This window comes from Mobula birostris, chromosome 7 (genome assembly GCF_030028105.1).
Source record: "Mobula birostris isolate sMobBir1 chromosome 7, sMobBir1.hap1, whole genome shotgun sequence".
In the NCBI taxonomy this organism is placed as follows: Eukaryota; Metazoa; Chordata; class Chondrichthyes; order Myliobatiformes; family Myliobatidae; genus Mobula; species Mobula birostris.
Window position 1 is genome coordinate 182,872,789 of NC_092376.1, and position 24,306 is coordinate 182,897,094.

Genomic DNA, 24,306 nt, shown 5'->3' on the forward strand with positions numbered 1-24,306 from the left:
GTCATGTTACAGCTGCATAAAATTTGAGTCAGGCCGCATGTGGACTATCATGTACAGTTCTGGTTGCTACACTTAAGGAAAGGCATGGGTGATTTGGAGCTCTGCAAAAGAGGTTCAGCAGGACGTGGTCTCAATTGAAGAGTGTTACTATAACGAGAGGATGAGAAAACGGGTTGTTTTCTGAGCATTGGAGGCTCAGACAAATCAGGTTTATTATCATTGACATATGTCATGAAATTTGTTGTTTTGCAGCAGTATGGCGCAAAGATATTATAATAAGTTACAATAAGAAATATACACTCAGTAGTCACTTTATTAGATACATCTGTACATCTGCTCACTAATGCAAATATCTAATCAACCAATCATGTTTATGCAACTCAATTCATTAAAGCATGCAGACGTGGACAAGAGGTTCAGTTGTTCAGACCAAACATCAGAATGGGGAAAAAATGTGATCTAAGTGACTTTGACAGTGGAACGACCGTTGGTGCCAGACGGTGTGGTGTGAGTGTCTAAGAAAATGCTAACTACCTGGATTTTCACGTACAACAGCCTGTAGAGTTTACAGGGAATGGTGTAAAAACAGGAGAGAAAAACATCCAGTGAGTGCCATTTCTGTAGGTGAAAACACTTTGATAATCAGAGAGTTCAGAGGAGAATGGCCAGACTGGTTCAAGCTGACAGGAAGATGTTGGTAACTTAAATAACTATGTGTTATAATAATGGCGTGCAGAAGAGCAGCTCTGAATACACAACGCATCGAACCTTGAAGGGAATGAATTACGGCAGCTGAAGGTCACACTAGGTTCCAGATCTGTCTGTAATAAATTGGGCAGGAGAGTATGTCATGAAATTTGGTGTTTTACAGCAGTATGGTGCAATATCCAAAAAAGTACTATAAGTTACAAGGAGAAACATAAAGAAAAGTCCAAAAAGAGTGCAAAATAGGGAGGTGGTATTCATGGATGGTGGGGTGGAGATACATCTCTCCCAAATGAGGTATAAGGCACTCCTTCTCTCCGGTAGCCTAACAAATCACCCTTGGGCAAGGTGTAGCATCTGCTTAGCCCCCCGATCGGGGTCACATTAAGTCTTGGGAGCAGTTGGGGCACATCGTAAGCCTTTGTTATGAGACCACTGACAGCTGGCAGACAATCTCTGAAGAATATTGATAATGGCTAGCGTCACCTGTCTTGTAAAGGCACTGCACAGGGAAAGACATTGGCAAACCACTCCTGCATAAAAATTTGTCAAGAGCAATCATAGTATGGATAGACCATGACCACCTACGTCATATGACATGGCACATAATGATAATGAGTGTTCATGGGTTCATGGACTGTTCGGAGATATAATGACAGAGATGAAGAAACTGTTCCTAAAACAGTGAGGATAGAAAGTCATTGCATGAGAATCAGCCCTTCGGACCATCAAATCTCAGATGGTCATCAAGTGCTCATTACATTGATCCCGTTACTTTTCTCCCCAAATCACATTAACTCCCCCGATTTTATCACTCAGATGCACAGGAGAAATTTATAGTGCTTGTTTTGGGATTTAGATTTAGATATATGTAGATTTAGATTTACATAAATTTAGATTTATTTATTTAAAATATACAGTGAAATTTGTTGCTTCCATAAACAGCCAAAACACCCAAGGATGTGCAGGGAGAAGTCCGCAAGTGTGGCCACACATACTGGTGCCCACAACGTTCAGCAGGACAATACAAGTAGCAACAATAATAACAGAACAAAACAGGACAACAACAGCAAGACCAACTCCCTCCTTCCTCCTCCTACTACCATCCCCTGATACGCACTATAACAGGCCTCCAACTTCAAGACAGGTCACCTCTGGGTCCACAGGATTTGGGAGAAAACAAGAGAATCTGCAAGAAACCCATGCAGTCATCCGCAGAACATGCAAACTCCACACGGACAGCGCCAGAGATCAGGATTGAACCAACGTCAGCAGAGCTTTGAGGCGACAGTACCAAGAGCTACACAACTGCGCTGCTAAATAGATCTCTCAAAGAACAGGTGATAACTACTGCTGAACAACCTAGAAGACGATTTACATGCATTTATTAAGATAAATATGATCATTAATGCTTCATGACTTCTTATATGAATTCTATTTTTTTCTATCAGATATACAGGCATGGTTTTTACAGATAAATCTCTGGGAAGGGTGTAGATTGCATAAGATTGTATCATCAACCATCCACAGTATTATGGGGAATGAAGTCTCAGAAATGTAGTCAGGGTTAATTCAAGGAACCGCACTGAAATAGCTGCATAAAAACCTTGCTCATCTTGAGCCTCGGTCCATGAGTAAACTGCAATTTCAGCTCTTTTATCCTAGGGCAAATCCTTGGAAATCTTTCCAGGCAATAAATAAAAATGATTAAAAATAAATATCCACAAGATTTTTTTTTGTTTTTCACTGGTGGCTGCAAGACGGTGGCAACTTCTTATGGCTGTCCTTTGATTCCTTTTCCAATGCTGTTATTATTTCTCTGTTAATTGCTACTTCCTTAAACACACATGCCAATGATTTAGTTAATAGTCAACAGATTTAGATTAGATTATGAGTACACGTAGTCCTCTTTTATTGTCATTTAGTAATGCATGCATTAAGAAATGATACAATGTTCCTCCAGAATGATATCACAGAAACACACGACAAACCAAGACTGAAAAACTGACAAAAACCACATAATTATAACGTATAGTTACAACAGTGCAAAGCAATACCGTAATTTGATAAAGAACAGACCATGGGCATGGTAAAAAAAAGTCTCAAAGTCTCTCGAAAGTCCCATCATCTCATGCAGACAGTAGATGGAAGAAAAACTCTCCCTGCCATGAGCTTCCAGCGCCGCAAACTTGCCGATGCAGCCCCCTGGAAGCACCCGACCACAGTCGACTCTTGAGTCTGTCCGAAAACTTCGAGCCTCCCACCAGCCCTCCGACACCGAGCACCGACCACCATCTCTGCCGAGCGCTTCGACCCTGGCCTTGGCAACAGGCAACAGGCAAAGCCATGGACTTGGGGCCTTCCTCTCTGGAGATTCTCGATCGCACAGTAGCAGTGGCAGCGAAGCAGGCATTTCAGAAGTTTCTCCAGATGTTCCTCCGTGCTTCTCACGTCTGTCTCCATCAAATCAGGATTGTGCACGGCATCCTACTTCACAAATACGATATCATTTCGGAGTGGCCGCGCACACTGCGTTGCGCTGCCATCTTCTCCTTCCCTCCTTTGCCTTATTTGCTTTTTTGTTAAGATTTAAAGGGAAAGATTAGCTTTATTTGTCACATGTACATTGAAACATACAGAGAGCTGTACTGTTTATGTCATTCCAAGATGTGTTGGGGGCAGCTAGCAAGTGTCTCCATGTGTCTGGCATCAACATAACATGCCGACAACTTATAAACCCTAACTTGTCTGTCTTTGAAATGCGGGAGGAAAGCAAAGCACCTTGAGGAAACCCACAAGGCCTTGGGGAGAACTCAGCATACACAATCCGGAAAACACACCAATGCCTCTACTTTCTGAGGAGGCCGAAGAGAGCTGGACTATGCACATCTATACTCACATTATTGTGCAGATGCAAATTTTAAAGAACATCCTAACAAGGATAATGGTGGCAGGACAGAATCACCAACACAGAGGTGCTGCAGTGGGCTGACACCTCCAGCATCCACGCACTACTCTTCAGCCACAGACCCCTCAGATGGTTGGGCCATTGTCAAATAGATGAACTACGAAATATTCCTAAGGACGTGCTGCATGGTGAGCTGTTGTGAGGGTTACCACTCATGAGGAAGATCATATCTCCACCACAGGGACGTCTGCAAGCATGATATGAAGCTGGCAGGTATCGACCTCAACACACGGGAGGAAACAGCTGAAGACAGGACAGCATGGAGGGCCGCAGTCAAAAGTGGTTTACAACGTGCTGAGATAGCAAGGGCCAACATGCTGATCAACAAGAAAGCCCGAAGAAAAGCCAGAGATACATCACCCAGAGCACCTTCCTCATTCACCCGCAGCCTCTGTGAAAGAGACTGTCACTCTGCAGTGGGGCTGTACAGCCACTCTAGAAAGTGCAAAAATCCCAAGTCTACAACCCCAGGAAACATCAGAAAAAGTGTCACACCATTGCCTCTCGAGATGTTCAGATGCCCCACCACTGATGATAATAATATATACTATTAAAATTAAATATAGGATATATATATATATATATGTACATACAGTGCCAATAAAAAGTAATCACCCTCCCTGGGAAGTCTTCATGGTTCATTGTTTTACAATTTGGTTTTTCTTGACACTGATCAACAGAAAAAGACTCTTTCATGTCAAAATGAAAACAGATTTCTACAAAGTGATCTAAATTAATTAGAAATATAAAACACAAGATAATTGATTACATAAGTATTCACCCCCCCCCCCCTTTAATATGACACAGCAATTTATCACTGGTGCAGCCAATTGGTTTTAGAAGTCACGTAATTAGTTCAATGAAGATGTCTTTAGAGTTTTGTGTGCAATCAAAGTGTTTCAACTGATTGTTGTAAAAATACACCTATATCTCGAAGATCCAGCTGCTGGTAAGTCAGTATCCTGGCAAAAACTACACCATGAAAACAAAAGAATCTCCAGGCAGCTCTGTGAAAATGTTATTAAAAAGCACAAGTCAGGAGATGGATACTAGAAAATTTCCAAGTCATTGAATATCCCTTGGAGTACAGTTAAGTCGATCATCAGGAAATGGAAAGAATATGGTACAGCTGGAAATCTGCCAAAAGCAAGCTACCCTCAAAAACTGAGTTATTGTGCAAAAAGGGGACTCGTGAGGGAGGCCACCAAGAGACTTATGACAATTCTGAAGGAGTTACAAGCTTCAGTGGCTGAGATGGGAGAGACTGTGATACAACAACAGTTTGTCTGGATGCTTCATCAGTTGCCATTTTATGGGAGAGTGGCAAACAGAAAGCCACTGTTGAAAAAACTCACATGAAACCTTGGCTACAGTTTGCCAGAAGGCATGTGTGAGACTCTGAAGTCAGCTGGAAGAAAGCTCTATGGTCTGGTGAAACCAAAATTGAGCTTTCTTGGCTATCAGACTAAACACTATGTTTGGCATAAGCCAAACATCGTACAACATCAAAAACACACCATCCCTACTGTGAAACATGGCGGTAGCTGCATCATGCTGTGGGGATGCTTCACTGCAGCAGGCCCTGGAAGGCTTGTGAAGGTAGAGGGTAAAATTAATGCAACAAAATACAGGGAAATCCTGGAGAACTGCGACTTGGGAGAAGATTTGTTTTACAGCAAAACAATGACCTCAAGCATAAAGCCAAATCTACACAAGAATTGCTTAAAAACAACAAAGTTTATGTACTAGAATGACGCAGTCAAAGTCCAGACCTCAATCCAATGGAAAGTTTATGGCTGGACTTGAAAAGGCTGTACACTCACGATCCCCATGCGATATGACAGAGCTTGAGCAGTTTTGTAAAGAAGAATGGGGAAAAATTGTAGTGTCCAGATGTGCAAAGCTGACTGACCTATCCATACAGACACAAGGCTGTAATTGCTGCAAAAGGTGCATCTACTAAATACTCACTTGAAGGAGGTGAGTAATTATACAATTATTTTGTGTTTAATAATTGAAATAAACTTAAACCAATTTGAAATTTTTTTTTCATTTTGATCTGGAAGTCTTTTCTGTTGATCAGTGTCAAAAAAGCCAAACGTGTGGATTAGTAGGTAAATTGGCCTTTCTAAATTGCCTGTAGCATACAGATGAGTGGTGGAATCTGTGAAATTGTTGAAAATATGATAGTACAATTATCCAATTTTGTCCCTTGTTATCCTTTTGCTCTTAATATACCTGTAGCAGCTGCTTGGATTCTCCTCCTCCTTGTCTAGTAGAGCAAACTCATGCGTTCTTTTAGCCCTCTTGATTCCCTTCTCAAATGTTCTCTTGCATTAGAAACATAGAAACATAGAGAATAGCTGCAGGAGTAGGCCATTCGGCCCTTCGAGCCTGCACCACCATTCAGTATGATCATGGCTGATCGTCCAACTCAGAACCCTGTACCTGCCTTCTCTCCATACCCCCTGATCTCTTCAGCCACAAGGGCCATATCTAACTCCCTCTTAAATATAGCCAATGAACTGGCCTCAACTGTTTCCTGTGGCAGAAAATTCCACAGATTCACCACTCTCTGTGTGAAGAAGTTTTTCCTCATCTCTGTCCTAAAAGGCTTCCCCTTTATCCTTAAACTGTGACCTCTGGTTCTGGACTTCCCCAACATCGGGAACAATCTTCCTGTATCTAGCCTGTCTAATCCTTTTAGGATTTTATACATTTCAGTAAGATCCCCCCTCAATCTTCTGAATTCCAGCGAGTATAAGCCTAGTTGATCCAGTCTTTCTTCATATAAAAGTCCTGCCATCCCAGGAATAAATCTGGTGAACCTTCTTTGTACTCCCTCTATGGCAAGAATGTCTTTCCTCAGATTAGGGGATCAAAACTGCACACAATTCTCCAGGTGTGGTCTCACCAAGGCCTTGTACAACTGCAGTAGTACCTCCCTGCTCCTGTACTCGAATCCTCTCGCTATAAATGCCAGCATACCATTTGCCTTTTTCACCGCCTGCTGTACCTGCATGCCCACTTTCAATGACTGGTGTATAATGACACCCAGGTCTCGTTGTACCTCCCCTTTTCCTAATCGGCCACCATTCAGATAATAATCTGTTTTCCTGTTTTTGCCACTAAAGTGGATAACCTCACATTTAACCACATTAAATTGTATCTGTCATGAATTTGCCCACTCACCTAACTTATCCAAGTCACCCTGCATCCTCTTACCATCCTCTTCACAGCTAACACTGCCGCCCAGCTTCGTGTCAGCCGCAAGCTGGGAGATGCTGCATTTAATTCCCTCATCTAAGTCATTAATATATATTGTAAACAACTGGAGTCCCAGCACTGAGCCTTGCGGTACCCCACTAGTCACTGCCTGCCATTCTGAAAAGGTCCCGTTTATTCCCACTCTTTGCTTCCTGTCTGCCAACCAATTCTCTATCCAGATCAATACCATACCCATACCGTGAGCTTTAAGTTTGCATACTAATCTCCTGTGTGGGACCTTGTCAAAAGCCTTTTGAAAATTCAAGTATACATCCACTGGTTCTCCCCTACCCACTCTACTAGTTACATCCTCAAAAAATTCTATGAGATTCGTCAGACACGATTTTCCTTTCACAAATCCATGTTGACTTTGTCCGATGAATTCACTGCTTTCCAAATGTGCTGTTATCACATCTTTGATAACTGACTCCAGCATTTTTCCCACTACCGATGTTCGGCTAACTGGTCTATAATTCCCCGGTTTCTCTCTCCCTCCTTTTTTAAAAAGTGGGGTTACATTAGCCACCCTCCAATCCTCAGGAACTAATCCAGAATCTAAAGAGTTCTGAAAAATTATCACTAATGTGTCCATTATTTCTTGGGCTACTTCCTTAAGCACTCTGGGATGCAGACCATCTGGCCCTGGGGAATTATCTGTCTTTAATCCCTTCAATTTACCTAACACCACTTCCCTACTAACATGTATTTCCTTCAGCTCCTACATCTCACTAGACCCTCGGTCCCCTACTATTTCCAGAAGATTATTTATACTCCTCAAGCACCTCATTTGTTCCTGCCTCCTATACCTGCTATGCACCTCCTTTATTTCTAGAAGAACGTACTGTTTTTATAGATCTAATCATTACACAGTGCATTGAGCTAGAATAAGGTAAAATAATAACAATGCAGAATAAAATGTCAAAGCTACCAAAAATGTGTAATGAAGGCAAATGATAAAGTGCAAGATCATAAAGAGGTAAATTGTGAGGCCAGGAGTCCATCTTATTGTACTTAGTAATTATTTAGTAGTTTTATAACAGTGGAGAGAAGCTGTGACTGAGCCTGTAGGATTTGCTTTTAGGCTTTTTTTTTATCTTCTGCCCATTGGAAGAGGGGAGAAGGAAGAATGCTTGGGTTGGGTGGGGTCTTTGATTTTATAGGCCGTTTTACTGAGACAGTGAGAAGTATATTTAGAATCCATCGATGGGAGGCTGGTTCCTGTATATGCTGAGCTGTGTCCACAACGCTGTTGATTTTCAATTTTTGCCAAGTGCTTTGGGAAGGGCTGAAGTATTGCAAGCATTTTGTTTTTTTTTCCCCAATGAGTAAACATTTTAATAAATAATTAGCATGCATAATTATAAACTTGATACAATAATGTTATATAATAATAAGATATATTACTAGTAAGATCAAAGGCCACTTGGGAATTGGTGGTTCTGCTGATAGTGACGAGAATAACTGTGGATCCAGTACTCTACATACACGCTTGTGAGATAGACAGAGAAATGGTATTGCCATTGCCTGTAAGAAGTTTGTATGTTCTCCCTGTGACCACATAGGATTCCTCCAGGTGCTCCAGTTTCCTCCCACATTCTGAAGGCATACAGTTCGGGTTAATGAGTTGTGGCCAAGCTATGATGGTGCCAGAAAGGTGGTGACACTTTGGGCCTGCCCCAGCGCAATGCTCACTGATTTCATTTGACACAGAGTGACACATTTCATTGCATGCTTCAATGGTTCGACGGACATGTGCCACAAAAAGCTTACCTTTTAAGGGCCAGTCTGGATAGGACATACACAACGATTTGTAGGTCCCTATGGAGTATTGAGGAGCTAAAGAAATTATGCATAAAAATCCAAGGATCACTGAAGGGAGTGCAGCTCAATAAGGCATTTGGGGGTATTTGCTTTTACAAGCGGAACATATATGGTAAATGGTAGGGCATTGAAGAATGTGGTAGAACAGGGGGATCTAGAAATAATGGTGCATAGTTCCCTGAAGGTGGTATCTCATGTGGATAGGGCAGTGAAAAAAGCTTTTGGTATGCTGGCCTTTATAAATCAGAGCATTGGGTATAGGAGTTGGGATGTAATGTTGAAATTGTACAAGGTATTGGTGAGGCCAAATTTGGAGTATTGTATACAGTTTTGGTCACCTAATTATAGGAAAAATGTCAACAAAATATAGAGAGTACAGAGAAGATTTACTAGAATGTTACCTGGGTTTCATCACCTAAGTTACAGAGAAAGGTTGAACAAGTTGGGCCTTTATTCTTTGGACTGTAGAAGGCTGAGGGGGGATAGAGGTATTTAAAATTATGAGGGAGATAGATAGAGTTGAAGTGGATAGGCTTTTTCCATTGAGAGTGGGGGAGATTCAAACAAGAGGACATGACTTGAGAGTTAAAGGCCAAAAGTTTAGTGGTAACATGAGGGGCAACTTCTTTACTCAGAGAGTGGTAGCTGTGTGGAACGAGCTTCCAGCAGAAATGGTTGAGGCAGGTTTGATGTTGTCATTTAAAGCTAAATTGGACAGCTATATGGACAGGAAAGGAATGGAGGATTATGGGCTGAGTGCAGGTCGGTGGGACTATTTGAGAGTAAGAGTTCGGCACGGACTAGAAGGGCTGAAATGGCCTGTTTCCGTGCTGTAATTGTTATATGGTTATATGGTTATATAACGTAGAATATGACAGAACTCCAACTGAGATGTGACCAACTTTATATTTTTTATTTTCTTGACAAATACAGCACTGTAACTGTCCCTTCTGGCCCAAAAAGCCCATGCAGCCCAATTACACCCACGTGACCAACTAGCCTACAAACCTATATGTTTTTTGAACGTGAGAGGAAACCCACGAGGTCATAGGGAGAACATATAATCTCCTAATAGACAGCAACAGAACTGAGTCTAGGTGACTAACCACTCTAAAACATTGGTCGGACGTCAGCTGGAAAAACCGCATGCCGTTCAGAACACCACTTGACTGGAAAGATGTGACAGTGCTAGAGAGGGTGCAGCAGTGACTCTCCTGGATGTTGCCTACAATGGAGCACGTTAGTCATCAGGAGAGAATGGAGAAGTTGGTCAGCTCTCTCTGGAGCAGAGGAGGGTTAGAGTGGACATGCTCTACTCTCTTTATCCCGATGACTGTGTGTCTACTCATAGCTCAAATACCATCTATAAATTTGCTGATGATACAACCATCGTTGGTAGAATCTTAGATGGAGACGAGAGGGTATACAGGAGCAAGGCATACTAACTAGTGGAGTGGTGTCACAGCAACAACCTTGTACTCAACATCAGTAAGATGAAACAGCTAATTGTGGACTTCAGGAAGTTAAGACAAAGGAATACATACCAATCCTCATAGAGGGATCAGAAGTGGAGATAGTGAGCATTTTCAAATTCCTGGGCGTCAAGCTCTCTGAGGATCTAACCTGGTCCCAACATATCAATGCAGTTACAGAGGAGGCAAGACAGCAACTATACTTTATTTGGAGTTTGAAGAGATTTGATATGTCAACAAAAACACTCAAAAACTTCTATAGATGTATTCGGAAGTGCATTCTGACAGGCTGCATCACAGTCTGGTATGGGGGGGGGGTGGCGGTGCTACTGTACAGGACCAAAAGAAGCTGTAGATGGTCGTAAATTTAGCTAGTGACTTCATCTTGAGTACCAGCCGACGAGCTGTGTCTCAGAAAGGCAGAGTCCATTATTAAAGACCCCCAGCACCCAGGGCAAGACTTTTTCTCACTGTTACCATCGGGTAGGAGGTACAGAAACCTGAAGACAGACACTCAGCCATTCAGGAACAGCTTCTTCCCCTCTGCTATCTGATTCCTAAATGGACATTGAACTCGTGAGCACTACCTCACTTTTTAAATATATATTATCTTTGTTTTTGTACGATTTTTAATCTATTCAATATACAGGTACTGTAATTGATACATTGATTTATTTATTTGTTAAATATTTTTTCTTCTTTCTTATGTATTGCATTGAACTGCTGCTAACAAATTTCACGACACATACCAGTGATAATAAACCTGATTCAGATTCTGAATGAGGTGTGTACATTTAAAAGAGACATAGAACATAGAGCATAGAACATAGAACATAGAACATAGAACAGTACAGCACAGTACAGGCCCTTTGGCCCACAATATTGTGCCGACCCTCAAACCCTGCCTCCCATATAAGACCTCACCTTAAATTCCTCCATATACCTGTCTAGTAGTCTCTTAACCTTCACTAGTGTATCTGCCTCCACCACTGACTCAGGCTGTGCATTCCACGCACCAGCCACTCTCTGAGTAAAAAACCTTCCTCTATTATCCCCCTTGAACTTCCCACCCCTTACCTTAAAGCCATGTCCTCTTGTATTGAGCAGTGGTGCCTTGGAGAAGAGGCGTTGGCTATCCACTCTATCTATTCCTCTTATTATCTTGTACACCTCTATCATGTCTCCTCTCATCCTCCTTCTCTCCAAAGAGTAAAGCCCTAGCTCTCTTAATCTCTGATCATAATACATACTTTCTAAACCAGGCAGCATCCTGGTAAATCTCCTCTGTACCCTTTCCAATGCTTCCACATCCTTCCTATAGTGATGTGACCAGAACTGGACACAGTACTCCAAGTGTGGCCTAACCAGAGTTTTATAGAGCTGCATCATTACATCGCGACTCTTAAACCCTATCCCTCGACTTATGAAAGCTAACACCCCATAAGCTTTCTTAACTACCCTATCCACCTGTGAGGCAACTTTCAGGGATCTGTGGACATGTACCCCGAGATCCCTCTGCTCCTCCACACTAACAAGTATCCTGCCATTTACTTTGTACTCTGCCTTGGAGTTTGTCCTTCCAAAGTGTACCACCTCACACTTCTCCAGGTTGAACTCCATCTGCCACTTCTCAGCCCACTTCTGCATCCTATCAATGTCTCTTTGACAATATCTTTGACAATCCCCTACACTATCTACAACACCACCAACCTTTGTATCATCTGCAAACTTGCCAACCCACCCTTCTACCCCACATTCAGGTCGTTAATAAAAATCACGAAAAGTAGAGGTCCCAGAACAGATCCTTGTGGGACACCACTAGTCACAATCTTCCAATCTGAATTTAATCCCTCCGTCACCACCCTCTGCCTTCTGCAGGCAAGCCAATTCTGAATCCACCTGCCCAAACTTCCCTGGATCCCGTGCCTTCTAACTTTCTGAATAAGCCTACCGTGTGGAACCTTGTCAAATGCCTTACGAAAATCCATATAGATCACATCCACTGCACTACCCTCATCTATATAGGAAGGAAGTGGAAGCATTGGAAAGGGTACAGAGGAGATTTACCAGGATGCTGCCTGGTTTAGAAAGTATGTATTATGATCAGAGATTAAGAGAGCTAGGGCTTTACTCTTTGGAGAGAAGGAGGATGAGAGGAGACATGATAGAGGTGTACAAGATAATAAGAGGAATAGATAGAGTGGATAGCCAGCACCTTTTCCCCAGGGCACCACTGCTCAATACAAGAGGGCATGGCTTTAAGGTAAGGGGTGGGAAGTTCAAGGGGGATATTAGAGGAAGGTTTTTTACTCAGAGAGTGGTTGGTGCGTGGAATGCACTGCCTGAGTCAGTGGTGGAGGCAGATACACTAGTGAAGTTTAAGAGACTACTAGACAGGTATATGGAGGAATTTAAGGTGGTGGCTTATATGGGAGGCAGGGTTTGAGGGTCGGCACAACATTGTGGGCCAAAGGGCCTATACTCTGCTGTACTATTCTATGTTCTATGTTCTATATGCCTGGTCACCTCCTGAAAGAACTCTATCCAGGCTTGTTAGACACGATCTGCCCTTCACAAAGCCATGCTGACTGTCCCTGATCAGACCATGATGCTCTAAATGCCTATAGATCCTATCTCTAAGAATCTTTTCCAACAGCTTTCCCACCACAGACCTAAGGCTCACTGGTCTACTAATACCCGGACTATCCCTACTACCTTTTTTGAACAAGGGGACAACATTCGCCTCCCTCCAATCCTCCAGTACCATTCTTGTGGACAATGAGGACATAAAGATCCTAGCCAGAGGCTCAGCAATCTCTTCTCTCGCCTCGTGGAGCAGCCTGGGGAATATTCCATCAGGCCCCAGGGACTTATCTGTCCTAATGTATTTTAACAACTCCAATACCTCCTCTCCCTTAATATCAACATGCTCCAGAACATCAACCTCACTCATTTTGTCCTCACCATCATCAAGTTCCCACTCATTGGTGAATACCGAAGAGAAGTATTCATTGAGGACCTCGCTCACTTCCACAGCCTCCAGGCACATCTTCCCACCTTTATAGACATAGACAGCGTGGACTGCAGGAAGCTTTCGCCTAGATCAGACACAAATAAAACCAGGTGATGTAGATTTCGAGAGATTTAGAGGGGATTTGAGAGGGACCTCTTTTCATCCTGATCAAGGGCAATTAAGGATGGATAAATAAATGTTGGCTCAACCTTCAATGTACTCTCAGTGACCACTTTATTTGTTACATCCTGTAGCTAATAAAGTAGCCACTGAATGTAAGTTAGATTCAGTTTTAATATCAACACCATACTTTGTGAAATTTGTTAACTACAATCCTGTGCATTAGTCCCTCCATACCACACAGTGATGAAGCCAGTTCAAATGCTCTCTGCCAGTTTGAACGTTCATTTTCTTCTGCTACTAAAACCCAGCCACATCAAGGTTTGATGTGTTGTGCATTCAGAGATGATGTTCCACACACCACCCACAACACGCTGTGGTAACACTCACCACACGCTGGAGGAACTCAGCAGGTCGGGCAGCATCCGTGGAAAAGATCGGTCAACGTTTCGGGCCGGAACCCACGGATCTTTTCCATGGATGCTGCCCGACCTGCTGAGTTCCTCCAGCGTGTTGTAGGTGTTGATTTGACCCCAGCATCTGCAGATTATTTTGTGGTTATGCGTGGTAATTTGAGTTACTGTTGCCTTCCTGTCAGTTTAAAACAATCTGGCCATTCTCCTCTGATCTCTCTCATTAACAAGGCATTTACACCCACAGAACTGCCATCCACTGGATGTTTTTTTTTGTTTGTTTTCCGCACCATTCTCTTTAAATTTTAGAGAGTGTTGCATGTGATCCCAGGAGATCAGCAGTTTCTAAGTGTTCAGCAGTTTCCAACCACCACATCTGGTATCAACAATTATTCCACAGTCAAAGTCACCCAGATCACATTTCTTCCCCATTCTGATGTTTGGTCTGAACAACAACTGACCCTCTTGACCATGTCTGCATGCTTTTATGCATTGAGGTGTTGCTACATGATTGGCTGATTAAGTATTTGCATTAACGAGCTGCTGTACCTAATAAAGTAGTCACTGAATGTTCACATAAAAATTCTGACCCTGTGAGTTTGTTGCTCTGTCTAGCCTCACACACAATTATCAATGCATCTTTACTGTTACAAACAGAAACACTTGAATTGTCATAATCACAATATTGTTCAGTAAATAAGTGTTACTACTACGTCATCTGTTGTTTCTGTGTTCTCACAATGCTTCTGGCAAAATATCGGTGTTATGCAGAAAGACACCAGTAGATTGTGCATTTTGGAAATGAAATGTTGACACGGAAGTAACACCTCTTTTGTCAAGAGCCTCTATAGGCTGCTTGTATATTGATTGCACTAATGCACAGTCATCAGCCACAATTTACATCACCACCCAATTCCTTTTCTGCAGCTCAACAGGAAATACGATCTGCTCTCACATTTAGCCAATTGATTGCATTAACCTGCACATCGCCAGCAGTGACAATCACGGGAGTTTTATTCAATAAAGTTTAATTGTGTTTCATCGCTGCATCATCAGCACCAGTTCCATCACCTTTAAGGACAAATATAGAGAAAGGTGCTGGGAAAAGGCCAGCAATATCATAAAGGATCCCACCCCCCAGCTCATGGACCATTTGTTCCACTCCCATCGGGGAAGAGGATTCACATCAACCATGCCAGCATTATTACACTCAAGAACATATGCCTCCTGCAATTCATCAGGCTGATCAAAATCGCCATCCATTAACGCACCTCACCATACCCACCACCATTACATACACTCAATGGCCACCTTATTAGTTACTACCTGCACCTAATAAAGTGGCCACTGAGTGTACATCCGTGGTCTTCTGCTGCTGTAGCACAACCACTCAAGGTTTGATGTGTCATCGGTGCCCTTCTGCACACCACTGTTGTAATGTGTATACATTTTGAAGTACTGTAGTCTTCCTCTCAGCTTGAACAAATCTCACCATACTCCTCTGACCTCTTTCATTAATAAGACATTTTCACCCACAGAACTGAAACTTGCTGGATGACTTTTCTTAAAGCAACACACATCAAAGTTGCTGGTGAACGCAGCAGGCCAGGCAGCACCTCTAGGAAGAGGTAGAGTCGACGTTTCGGGCCGAGACCCTTTGTCAGGACTGCCTGGCCTGCTGCGTTCACCAGCAACTTTGATGTGTGTTGCTTGAATTTCCAGCATCTGCAGACTTCCTCGTGGGTGACTTTTATTGTTTGCTCCATTCTCCATAAACTCGAGAGACTGTTATGTATGAAAATCCCAGGAGATCAATGGTTTCAAACCATCCCGTCTTGCACCAACATAGCCAAAGTCACTTAGAATACATTTCCTCCCGATTCTGATGTTTGGTCTGAACAAAACTGAATCTCTTGACCATGTCTGCATACTTTTATGCATTGAGTTGCTGCTATGTGATTGGTTGATTAGATAGTTGCCTAACAATGTACCTAATAAATGACCACTATATAAGAGCACTATCATCAATGAGTTCTGAGATGCATCTGAGGCCCCAGTTACTCTGCAAGTGGTGCAGACTTAACAGGAATAGAAGTGGGTATTGATGGGAAAAAGGGCTGCCTGGGAAAGCTAATCATTACGATCATGTAGCACTGACTTGGAATGGGAATTTATTCAAGAATCAAGATTGTTTATTGTCATTCTTCAGTACACAGGTGTAAAGGAGAACAAAATGAATGTTACTCTGGATCCAGTGCAGCTTAAATTCACAATAAGCAGTAAGAATACAGAACACATTAAACCTTGAAGTGTATGGGCTATAGCAGCAGAAGACCACGATCGTGCACCTTTGTGTAGATACAGCTCAGTCTACACCAAGGGTAGGGTGAGGAAAGAAGGAAGGCAAAAAGCAACAGCTTCTTTCATTTTTCCAGGTGGAAAAATGGGCTAAACAATGGCTGATGGAACTTAAAGCAAGAACTGTGAGGTGTTGGACTTTGGGAGGACTTGCACGGTGAGCGGTAGGGCACTGAGGAGTGCAATAGAACAGAGGGATCTGTGAATACAGATCCATCATTCCTTACAAGTGCCATCACAGGTAGATAGGGTTATAAAGAGAGCTCTGGCACATTGGACTTCATAAGTAAGATCACTGATTCACATGAGTTGGGAAATTGTGTTGAAGTTGTATAAAACGTGGTGAGGCCTAATTTGGAGTATTGTGTGCAGTTCTCGTCGCCTACCTACAGGAAAGAAATCAATAACATTGAATAAGTACAAGGACAATTTGCAAGGATTTTATGGGGACCTGAGTTATAGGGAAATATCAAATAGGATAAGACTTCATTCCCTGGAGCATAGAAGAATGAAGGGAGGTTTGATAGAGGTATACAAAATTATGAGGGGTGTGGATAGGGGAAATGCAAGGAGGCTTTTTCCACAAAGGTTGAGTGAGACTTGAATTAGAGGTCATAGTATAATGGTGAAAGGTGAAAAGATTAAGGGGAACATGAAGGGGATCTTCTTTACTCAGAGGATAGAGAGAATGTGGAATGAGCTGCCAGCTGAAGTAATGCACATAGACTCAATCTCTACATTTAAGCGAAATTTGGACTGGTACATGGATGGGAGGGTTTTGGAGAGCTAAGGTCCAGGTTCAGGTCAATGGCAGACATCCCACCCTGCAAAAACACATTTCAGGGAGGTAGCACCACCACCCCCACCCCCCACAACCCCATATACACCCCCCACCCCCGATAGACCTCCAAGGGTGTATGTATACAAGATATTTGATTATGAAAGAACACAACGATTTATCTGATCACATATTGAAACTATTTACACACACACACACACGCACACACACACACACACACACACACAGATATATATACATATATATTCCTTGTTGAGTATTTTGTTGGCAGTCTCAATGCTAATAGCTAAATGCTAATGCAAATAGCTTTTCTATTTCTTTTACAAACTTTCCTTGTACTGTGATGTGGCTTGCTTGGCAGATTTGAGCATTTTGCCAGAAGTCTCAACCTCATAGCAGTCTGTTTCAATGAATTTGTTAATTTTGCAAGACATCACATTCACAAGATTCACAATTATATTATATTATATTATCATGGAGTCATTTTTTTATTCTTTTACAACTGTAAGCAAGTCTACAGGGAGTTTGGCCTCATCACGTAGGACATCAATAGAGTAGCTCCTTAGCAGCTAGCCAGCTAGTTTAAATAACGTTAGCTATGCTAATGAACGAATGACACCTGTTAAACTCACCTCAACATGTCTTTTACAGTCTTAACCCACCATGGGCAATAGAAAAGTCACTGTTGCAAGCAGTGCAGCCAGCAACACTGTCATTACTTTTGACCCTATTAGACAGGGGTACACTTTAGTGCAGTCTGGGGTAAAGTATGTTTTATATTTTCTTTTTTTGGAACACTTTGCCATGGCGTTGCAGGACACTAAACTGAACTGATGGACAATGAAAGAGAGAGAGAGGTCGACTGTAAAGCCCGCCCGCAGAGAAAACTGATAGGTCTACTTAGCACAAAGAGAGATCAATCAGGATGCTCTCTCTGTCACTCTCTCGCTATGTCTGTCACTCGCTCTCTCTGTCTCTCCCTCTGTCTCTTTCTCTCTCTCCCCCTCTCGCTCACTCACTCTCAAAAAAATCGATTTCCGGGATATTGTACATAACTTGCGGGCATCAAGGAGCCGCTATCAATATGCGGGGGGAGACTCCCGGAACTTCCGGGAGAGGGGGGATGTCTGCAATGGTACTAGGCGGAATAATAGTTTATCATGGACCAGATTTGATGATGTAGGCTTCTGTGAATTTGTGACTCTAGGATGGAAAATGAGAAGGAAGAATAACATCCTCTTTATAATTAAGAAGGAGTGGAGAGGAATCACTCTCTTTGCTGTCTCTCTGTAGTGAGAAAAAAATATTTTTCAACCAAGTATGAGTTTAGACACTCTCTGGCTACATTTCATGTCAAGACAGCGGCGTATTCTTGAGCACAGCTTGTTGTGATAAATAGCGCGGCTGCAGCAAAGCCGCTCTCTGCACGCTAACTAATCAGAGAGACTCCACTTTCATCCGGATGAGAAACTTAGCATATCAATGATTTATAGAGCTCACTTGCTCTTAGTTTGACTGCTAAAAAGGAGGCAAGGAAATCAGAAGGGAAGTTCAATGCATGTGGAACATTACACAAACATCAAGCATTTCAGATATGTATTCCAATGGTCACATGGGATTCGAGTGATAAATAACAGAGTTAGATGAATTTGCAAGAGTATTAGAAGTTAAAGAAATCACAAATAGGTCAGGTTGTCCCAGCAAGTTTCTTCACCTTACTTAATGCCTTAATGACATATTTCATCAATGACTTCATGATACGTTTTTAAGAACGTAAAACATAGGAGCAGAATTGGGCCATTCAGCCCATCAAGTCTGCTCATAATCTCATTATGATTGATTTATCATCCCTTTCAACCCGATCTTCCTGTCTTCTCCTCACAGACAGTTTACTTATCAACGCAGACCTTCCTCAGTACTGTAATACTGCATGTCTAGAGCTCTGTGTTCAGGTCTTTTGAATGGGGTACAGACCATCAAGAGTCTGAAAAATATTACGGCAAATGGACATTGTCCTCTCAGAGTCTAGAAGTCCAGAAGACCAGAAGATATACAAGCAGAATTAGCCTTTTGACCCATATGACTTGGCCACCACAGCCATCTGTGGCAATGAATTCCACAGATTCATCACCCCCTGGCTAAAGAAATTGCACTTCATCTCTGTTTTAAAGGGACATCCTTGTATTCTGAGGCTGTGCCCTCTTGTCCTACACTCACCAACTACACTAGTGCAGGGGTTAATGGTAAAACTGTATGTAATAAAAAAGGTTGGGAATTCTTACACTACAGGAAACATCCTCTCCACATCTACTCATCTAGACATTTACGTAAGTATTCTTTAGGTTTCAGTGAGATCCCACCTCATTCTTCTAAATTCCAGTGAAAAGAGTCTCAAAGATATCATATGCCCCTCATACATTAACCCTCTCATTCCTGGGGTCATTTTTGTGAATCTCCACTGCAACTTCTCCAATGTCAGCATATCCTTTCTTAGATAAGGGTGCAAATCTGCTCACGATATTCCCAGACCGGTCTGCATTGTATTTCCAAGACTCTGCATAAATCCTTGATTGACACAGAAATAAAATTCGTTCATACTCTGACTTGCCTCTTTGATCTGCAAGGCTCTGAGACACAAAATTCCAAAGATCCATCGGAAGACATTCCTCATCTATGTCCCTGCTCTGGCAGTGGGTTTACAGATTAAGAAAAGTAATCTTTTATATTTGCATTACAGTTAGCTATAACTGAAGCCCATTCTAATATGTTACCTCTCCATTTCTTGATAATTCTGCCCTGGCCATGGAGGACTGTGTGTGCATTTGTGTGTGGGTGGGAGGGAGGACAAGGGCTTGATTTGTTGCTTCTTGTGTTCTGGGTCATCCTGCCAAGCATTGTGGGCAAGCTATGGTGGTGCCAAGCTTTGTGGCAAATCTTGTGGGCTGCCTCAGGCACACCCACAGGTTGTATTGCTTGTTAATGAAAATGCCGTGTGTTTCGATATACACATGATAAATACATGAATCTAAATCTGAATCATCTCTGTTTCTAAACTCCTGCTAAGGGTTGAACTGCTCCCCAAATATCTTGCCAAACACTTGATGAAGTTCAAATTTCAGTCCAAACATCCTTGTGTTTTAAATACCAGGTGATAAATCCCCATTCATCCATCTCCTGTATTGGGAGCAATGCAAATAATTGATCTGAAGAACACTTGATATATTGAAAATATATTCAGCATTTTAGGAACAGCTTCTTCCCCTCCACAATCAGGTTTATGAATTGAATATAGTTATTGTGGTTATTATTCTATAGATTTAATGAGTATGCCCAGAAGAAGATGAATCTCAGGATTGATTATGGTGAGATATATGTAATTTGGTAATGAAATTTACTTTGAACATTGAGCTTTGAACACTATTGTTGCTCTCTAGTTGTAATACTTATTTAATTTACTTCTTAAATATATCTCTCATTGTAATTTATAGTTTGTTTTTATGTATTGCACTGTACTACTGCTGCAAGACAACAAATCTCATGACCTATGTCAGTAATACTAAACCTGATTCTGAATAAACCAGACTCTCATTCTGAACCGTGCAGCAGAAGAAAAGGTCCTTTGGCCCATGATATTATGCCAGACTAAACTCTGTCACTTCCCTCGGAATCGTGGTAAGAGGGCTTGGCCGCAGGAGTGGCTGAAGCAGTGTGGGTTCATGTATCCCCTCCTCAGCATCTCTCCAGCTAATGTCCAGACCATCAGGAACAAAGCTGATGAACTAAGGGTGAGATTTTCCTCCCAAAGAGAACTGACGGGCTGCTGTGTGTTATGTCTCACTGAAATATCGCTTTCACCTGCTTCGCCTGACTGCACCACATGAGCCGAAGGCTTCGCAATTTAACCAATTAAGACAAGAAAATCTGCAGATGCTGGAAATCCGAACAGCACACACAAAATGCTGGAGGAACTCAACAAGTCAGGCTGCACCTATGGAAAAGAATAATCAGTCGGCTTTTTGGGCCGAGGCTCCGAGACTCTTCATGAGCCCTAGAAAAGATGAGAAGTTAGAGCAAGAAGATGTGGGAGAGGAGGAAGAAGTACAAGGTTGTAGGTGATAGGCGAAATGGGGAGAGGAGGAAATGGTGAAGTAAAGAGCTGGGAAATTGATAGGTGAAAGAGGTAAAGGGTTGGATAAAGGGGAAACTGATAGGAGAGGGTCGAAGATCATGGAAGAAAGGGAAGTAGGTGCAGCCCCAGAGCGATGTGATGGACAAGTATGGTGAGGGAGCGAACCGGGAATGGAAAATGGTGAAGATGGTGGGGAGGAGGGGTATAGGTGCAATTACCAGAAGTTCGAGAAATTGATGTTCATGCCATCAGGTTGGAGGCTACCCAGACGGAATACAAGGTGCTGCTCCTCCAACCTGAGTGTAGCCTTATCGCAGCAGTAAGGGAGGCCAGGGACTGACATGGTACAAATTTATTTTTGTCCAGTGGGGCCAAGAGGAGGAACTGTTAAAGCAATTTTTGGGTTTAGCACATTTAGCAGATAACTTCAGCTACCAGTCTTCATATCTGTATATGGATTGTGGATTTGATTTTAGTGCAGCTCTAAACAACAGGTTGACAGAGCTGGCAGACCAGGAAACAGGCACTTATCTGATTGCCTGCATATGCATGAGACCAATCAACATTCCACACATGGATGCAACACTGATTAGCACTTGTTTTTGGTGTGATGATGGGAAGATTGTAAATATGGATTTGTTTGAATTGTCCTGAATTTTCTTTGAAAAAACATAAAATGTTTGTAGTGCTAGGCACAGACATACCTTTTTTCACCCAAAGCGTCTCCATATGATGCCTGCTGAATCTTATATTGTGGATTCATATTCACCAATACTTTTCTCCAGGAGCTAGGGTGCCTAAGACTATTGTACAGTACTGTAGCAATTTTACGTATTGCGCTGCGCTGTTGCCGCAAAATTAAACAGATTTCATGCCACATGTGAGTGATGATAAACCTGATTCCGATATGGCTTTTTACTCTCGTCTATGAATGGGAGGGAGCGGCAGGGAGAGGGGAATCATAGTTGAGGAAAGGAGAAGGGAGAGGGGAGGGAACAGAAACACCAGAGAGATATTCTGTAACGATCAATAAAACAATTATCTGAAATCAAATGAACTTGTCTGGTGTCTCTGGGCTGGGCTCTACCCATGCCAACCTCCTGCTCTTGGCACTCTTTTACTGCTATCTGTCCCTCAACCCTCCCGTAGTGCACCACTCTTGCGATTCCCAGGATCCTTTGCTCCAGCCAGATTTACAAACTCGCTGTGTGCTCCACCTTGACAAATATAGTACTGTGCAAAAATCTAAGGCACCATAGCTCTATATCTGTGCACAGTACTGTAAGTTAAAAGATACAAAAGATACATCATTTACATTCAAATCAAATCAGTGAGGATTGTGCTGGGCAGCCTGCAAGAGCCAGAATGCTTCTGACACCACCAGACCATGCCTATAACTTACTAACCCTAAGCTTTGGGATGTGGGAGGACACAGGAGCACCCACAGGAAACCCGTGAGGTCACGTTGAGAGCGTACAAATATCAGCAGGAGTCGAACTCCCAATCTCACAGCTGATACTGTAAAGCATTGCACTAACAGCTATGCTACTGTGCTGCCAATGGCTCTTACAGCATCCGTGGAGAAATTTTCAGGAAGAGTGGTCTGCTTTAATCAACGTCTTGTGATGCTCAAATATGATAGCCCTGCTGTATTCCTGCTCTCCCATTTATGAATATCTAATGATGAAGTGTCACTCATTCTACCTGCCACGGGAGTTCAGCTCAGATACACCCTCGATCACAGCCTCTCAACCATCAAAGACACCTACTGAGACAATCCCCATAAATCCGGCACCAGGCTGTGTTCCTTCTCTCTGCATAAAGACAGAAGCTGAAATGGGAGGATCTAGTACAGTGCTGGCCTGAGGAAAGAGATGAGTTGCTCAATCATTATTACTTGAAAAGTCCCACAAATTGAAGTGCAATAGTGACCAAGTTAGCACTAAAATAGGGGTAGGGTGGCAGTTCTGTGCACCTGGAATGCACAGCCACTACCTAATTTTATTGCAAGTCATCTGTGACGAATTTCCAGGGAATTGTTTTTCAGAGGTGTTGATAAAGGGCTAAATATTAGGGGAAATTAGATAGGCACAAACTCCGACAGGGGCAGTCCCAATTCCGGCTACAAAAGGAGGAGGGTTGGGCACGGGGCTAACAACCCCATCCCATAAAAAGTCAGTGCTACAGAAATGCCAACAGAAGCTCCAATGATCTCATCTCTGAGGAAGGAAGGTGGCTACAGTTGGAAATATTATGAAAGACTAGCACAGGACAGAGGACTTTGGCGAGTTACTGTCAGCAGTTCTATGTCCCAGTAGGGGTGATAGGCTTAACCGAAGTAAGTGCTGAGGATGATGCATCAAAGAAGACCATCCACGTCTTCCCAAACAGGGAAGCATGAATGAACTGGGAGACCAATTCTTACTGGTGTCTATGGGTTGTTCAAATTAGGTGACTCAGATCTTTACAAGAAATTGAGATATGACCTTTGTAAAGCCGTTATGGCTGCCAAGGGATAATACCAGTCCAAAATCAAATCTCAGACCAATCATCAGTTGTGTCAGGGCTTACATGCTATAATGAGCTATAAAACAGAGCGCAGCATATCCATTCATGATGAGCTTAATGCATTCTATGGAAAGGAGATTGGAAAGTTGCCACCCAGGTGAACAGTCTCCAGTGCATCTGAACCCACAGTCACTATTGCTGATTTACAATCAGTATTCAGGAATGGTAAGATGAAAGAACACATATCGATCCTCATAGAGGGATCAGAAGTGGAGAGAGTGAGCAGTTTCAAGTTATTGTGTGTCAAGATCTCTGAGGACCTAACCTGGTCCCAACATATCGATGCAGCTGTAAAGAAGGCAAAACAGTGCTATATTTCATTGGGAGTTTGAAGTGATTTGGTATGTTAACAAAAACTTCGAGCGATGTATCATGGAGAACGTTCTGACAGGCTGCATCACTGTCTGGTATGGGGAGGGTTGGGGGGCAACTGTACAGGACCAAAAGAAGCTGCAATGGGTTGTAAGTTTAGTTGGCTCCATCTTGGGTACTAGCTTATAAAGTACCCAGGACATTTTGAAGGAGCTGTGCCTCAGAAAGGCAGCGTCCATTATTAAGGACCCCAGCACCCAGGGCATGCCCTTTTCTCACTGTTACCATCAGATATGAGGTACAGAAGCCTGAAGACACACACAGTCAGCGATTCAGGAACAGCTTCTTCAATTCCTAAATA